At 38.1% G+C, this 5,277-nt stretch overlaps 1 protein-coding gene across 5 annotated transcripts in view; it reads right to left on the bottom strand.

The window, feature by feature from the left end:
- sp100.4 (SP110 nuclear antigen, tandem duplicate 4) overlaps positions 1 to 4,477 on the bottom strand; it is a 12,406-nt gene extending 7,929 nt beyond the window's left edge. For 4 of the 5 annotated variants that reach the window (XM_016465228.1, XM_016465230.1, XM_016465229.1 and 1 more), the window contains exon 1: positions 4,302 to 4,477. The gene's annotated coding sequence lies outside the window, so the exon portion shown is untranslated. Of the gene's footprint in view, positions 1 to 1,082; positions 1,914 to 4,301 lie in introns of those variants that run through there. The other variant, XM_016465227.1, reaches the window with a different exon arrangement.
- Between the last annotated feature and the right edge of the window lie 800 nt (positions 4,478 to 5,277).

Genomic DNA, 5,277 nt, shown 5'->3' with positions numbered 1-5,277 from the left:
TTTCTGATGCAGAAAAGCTAGTTCATGCATTGACTGGACTATTGTAATGCACTGCTAGTTGGTTGTCCTGCATCTTCAATAAACAAGCTACAGGTAGTCCAAAATGCAGCGGCTAGAGTCCTTACCAGGTCAAGAAAATATGATATTACCCCAATTTTACAGTCTCTGCACTGGCTATACAAAATATGATTACTTACCTACAAAGCCCTTAATGGGTTAGCTCCTGCGTACCTAACTAATCTTCTACCACACTACATCCATCACGCTCCTATAAGGTCGCAAAACTCTGGACTTTTGGTAGTACCTAGGATAGCAAAGTCCACTAAAGGAGGTAGAGCTTTTTCGCATTTGGCTCCCAAACTCTGGAATAGCCTTCCTGATAACGTTCGGGGTTCAGACACACTCTCTCTGTTTAAATATAGATTAAAGACACATCTCTTTGGCCAAGCATTGTAAACAATGTGTAGCGGGGAATTTCACTACAATGTAGGGGTGAGTTTAACTTCTGCTACAATATATCTTGGACGACTAGGGAAATGACAAGATCTAGGTCTTCAACCCCTAGTACATTTAATTCCTGTACTTATTTAAGTATGTTTTTATCTGCCTTGCTAAATATGCTTTTTTTCTTTAGTAGCAGTGACTGATGAGGATTGAGGCTCTGGAATTTAATAACGTACACGGTAGCCACCCAGAGTATAATGGCGTTGATTAACCCCTCTTCCCCTCTATCAGCCCACAAGACAGAAGGAATGCCCCTACTCCAAGATAACAGAAGTTTTACACTTATTTCCTAAATGCTTAGTAAAGAATAAAGAAAATAAAGAAAACAATAGTCATGGAATAAAATCTTTGTTTCACTTTTCTTATGATTTCACCAAGAAATGTGCAAAAAATTAAAAATAAAATTTTGCTCGGTTTCTTTTCTTTCAACAATAATACTAAAACAAAAATAGAAAAACAACAACAGTTCTGATAGAACGCTCAAATGGTACTTAGTTCACTCAAAAGTGCATTACAGATGTTTCATTCCACATCAGATATCTTTCATGTCAGTTCACATTCACAGGTTAAAGTTTTACCTCACAGTAGAACTGGGCTGGTGTTGGAGTGTCCAGATATGGCAGGGTAATTAGATCAGACAAATAGCCACCGGTTCAAAAACATAAAGTCTCTTCCTTTTCTTTAAACACAGGAAAAATAATGTTCAGGAATAAATAATAAGGGAAAAAATATATTTCTACGAACGTTTCCGGTAGACGAGACAGTCCCTTCAAAAAAAACAACAACCGTAATTCGGATTCATTCACTCAAGTAAACTCAGTTATCAGTTCTCAAGTCCATCCAAAAATAATTTCGAAGTCTCTAAGTGAAAATACTGCAAAACGTCCAAAAATAAACTATGAAAAATAGAAGTAAACATATTGTCAAAAGAAGAGCTTCAATGTGTTCGCAATGCCGTTTGTGTCCACACGGCGGGACTATTGTATCAAAAACGATTTTGTCTCGAACGACAGTAGCCAAATCACTCGATCCAAGCTGCTTTGCTTCAAAAACAACAAATAACGTCCGCGTATTTCTTCAGAATATCAACTGTGGTTAAACAGCAGTGAAGAAAAACTCACAGCATCTCGGCTCCCTTCCGTAGAAGACGAACACTCGTGCCAACACACCGTCTCAGCTAGCACGATGAGCAATGCCCCTCCTGGTATATCACAGACACGCAGTTCAGTTTCTCGGCGATCAGACTCCGTCAAAACTCACGACAGCACAAGCTCGGTCCAGCTTCTCGGCAGCTCACCTCGACGCTTGTCTAATGCTGTTCCACATCTTATCAAAGAAGTCACAAAAAAACGCTCCGGTTACTATCGTAACCTCGGTTCCCTGAGAGCGGGAACGAGACATCACGGAGATATTTCTCCGTTATGGGAACTCCTTCCCTTCCAACCTTTCCTGAATTCCTATTGGCTCCCGCCAGTCCAAATGACTGGCCAATTGACGCGAAGTATGCAAATCGCATGCAAATACTGACGAGCTCGAGCGGCAGTATAAAATGCGGTGCACGCGACAATTACGTCAGAATCTGATACTGAACGCAGCTTAGCTGATCGAGCAGCGAACACGGCGACCACCGTGATGTCTCGTTCCCGCTCTCAGGGAACCGAGGTTACGATAGTAACCGGAGCGTTCCCTCTCGAGCTTTCACGAGACATCACGGAGATATTTCTCCGTTATGGGAACGATATTCAATCCCGCCGTGAGAGAGGCTATGAGCAACCTGTACAAGTTACACACTCAGCGAAGATAGAACACACACAATTCCCAACCAATAGCGACGCTTGTTAGGCGGGCTCGCAGCTGATAGGTGGAGATAAGCCAATGAGCGTCTAATGCACCCACAAAAAAAAAAAAAAAAAAACCCTTTCAAAATTTGCATACCTTGCGAGCCCTTGCATACCTCCACAATTGCATCTCATAATCTTGTACTGCAGTTATATCTGATCAAATGCACATTATTATTCTTTAGCTTGGGGTTAAACAAATCAATTTTGCTTGGTTGGAACAACAGCTACGCTAATTATGTCTCTATTTGTTTCTGTTTCTGCCCCGTGGTAACTAGGATTTACACAAGCTTCAGTCTGGATCCAGAACACCTGAGAAGAGATGATGCCAACCCCTCAGAGGACCTCAGATGATGCCAACCCTCAAACAACATACAGAACTACCACACTTTGCTATAAGTTTGATTGCATCATATAATAATTGCTGTTAATAGTGTTCATCGTCTGTTTGATTGCGTCTTTAATTTATATTTCCGTACATTTCTGCCATATGTACATAAATTGACAGTCACCACTGATAAGCTACTACTAAATATTGTAGAAAGTCAGGCGTATTTGAGAGCTCGCATCCAGTTTTCTGCGATTACATGACTGTGTTCTTCTCGTGTTACAATAAAGCGCTAGCCACATTTGCGCGATTATGATTAAAATTATGCGGAATACCTATCTGCAATCCTGCGCTGACATTCAGACTCTGTAATGTAAGTCGGAGAGGAGAGAGAGACGCAGCTTGTATCGGTGTAGATAGGTTACTGTGGAAAATGAGTAATGGAACCACCGTGTCAGATATTTCGGTATCAAAATATAGATATTTATGATGATAACACTACCATGTAGTTTGTTTCTCCAAACTTTATGAGTCCATAAATTACGCTAAGCTCCCTCACTGTCTGATCAGCTCTTCAAAACCTACTGCAGCGCAGTGTTGCCAACTAATTTTCAGAGAAAGTTGCTAAAGGAAGGTTTTATACATGTCAATTTAGATTTGTTTGTAACATGCATGATATAATATTAAAATATGAATAACTATTATTAAATACATTGAATTATTGTACACTTACACATTTTTTAATTATTACAATTTTAAGTTTTTTAATAGCTAGTAAACTAGTAATTCTACACATTCTCAACAATTATGCTTTAAGCAGTGTATTAGTAGTTAGCTAGTATGCTACACTCTAAGAAAATTCTGTAAAAAATAAGGCACAATCTACTATGTTAGTATGAAAGAATTTTCCGTAATGGTTTTTTTACCTGCATTTTAAATTACGCATTGTGTTTTCGGGTTACAGGGTTACAATGGATGATGGATAATGTCCTGGAAGATTTTTCATTTTTCTTACAGTGTACTGACTGATCAACAATCGCAGGTACAAGCTACTAACAAAGTGTATCATAAATGAACAATTATTCAATTATTATTATTATTATTATTAAATTGAAAATAGCAGCTAACTCAATTCTCGTGATGTGTGTACTGCTAGGCATCTGTGGTTTCCTCTTTTTGTGTAATTTGGATGTGCCTTTTTATTGTCCGAGCCACTTATCAAAAGTTGCTAAAAGTTGCCAAATAATATTTTTAAATTGCTAAATTTGTTGCTAGGTGCTTTTGGAAGAAAAAGTTGCTAGGGTAGTTTGAAAAGTTGCTAAATTTAGCAACAAAATTGCTAAGTTGGCAACACTGCTGCAGCGGCAGCTTTTCACGGTTCAGATATCAGGGCTTTTATTGGTCCTTTTACGAAGTGCCGTCAAAGGTTTGAATATCAATTCAACTTGTGGGCGTACTCAGTAACGAACTATGATTTAACAGTAACGAAGTAGATTATTTTGCTTAATTTGTACTTAAGTAAAAGTAAAAGTACAGCTTTAAAAAAATATACTAAAAAAAGTACAAGTAGGCCTACCCGAAAAAACTACGTAACGTTAATTACAGTAACGTGAGTAGTTGTAATTCGTTACCTCCCTCCACCACTGCCCTTGACGTTCTTTATCTCCACTGCTGTTTTCACTTAGCCGATCAGATTCTGGAATGCTCTGTAAGAGTAATTTCATGTAGGAGGCTGTCGATCATCTGCATTATTTGAACAGCAGGAAGTGGACGGGTTCCACCATGTTGAGCTGTCTGTGGTGTAATATCTCCCCACCCACACTCACGGAAACGAAACTGAAAGCTGCTTCCTGGCCCGTTGTTTTGCGTGAAAATAAAACTATAATATCAGAAAACATTCACAAAAGGATATAATTCTTTGGCTCATCCAGATAATGTAAATATTTGTAATAACCTTTTAACCTTTTTGCATATGATTTCATACATTATTAGCTCTTTTACTGTTGTCCTGTATCACACACAGAGGCAAACATGCATGCACAACATCAAGTCAAGTCAAGTCAAGTCTGCTTTATTGTCAATTCTTCCACATGTACAGCACATACACACAGAGAATTGAAATTGCGTTACTCTCAGACCCTTGGTGCATACAGATAACACTAACAGTAGAACATAAATACAGATATACAGATTAAATATAAAATACAACTATACAAATATACAAATAAGGTAAAATGTAAAAAAAAAAATAAAAATAAAAAATAAAAAATATATATATATATATAAAGCAGCACACGGCAGATAGAGTTCAAACCAGTGAAGTAAACAACGGCTCACCTCGCTCCTATAGTTTGTCTCATCTCTGTTGCTAATGAGACCCACTACAGTCGTGTCATCCGCAAACTTAATGAAGAGGTTGGAGTTGTGTGACGGTGTGCAGTCGTGGGTCAGCAGAGTGAAGAGGAGGGGGAATCAACATTCCTTAGAATCTTTCCACTTTTTAATTTTAAATGTAAAAAAAAAATGTTTTTAAATGTAGTAAAAAAAAAAATGTTCATGATGTCTAATGCATTAAAGGGGTCATATGATGTTGCTAAAAAGAACATT

Source organism: Sinocyclocheilus anshuiensis, unplaced genomic scaffold (assembly GCF_001515605.1).
Source record: "Sinocyclocheilus anshuiensis isolate Anshui unplaced genomic scaffold, SAMN03320099.WGS_v1.1 scaffold12, whole genome shotgun sequence".
Lineage (NCBI taxonomy): Eukaryota > Metazoa > Chordata > Actinopteri > Cypriniformes > Cyprinidae > Sinocyclocheilus > Sinocyclocheilus anshuiensis.
Note: the sequence above shows the minus strand (reverse complement) of the source record. Positions and strands in the feature narration are given on the sequence as shown.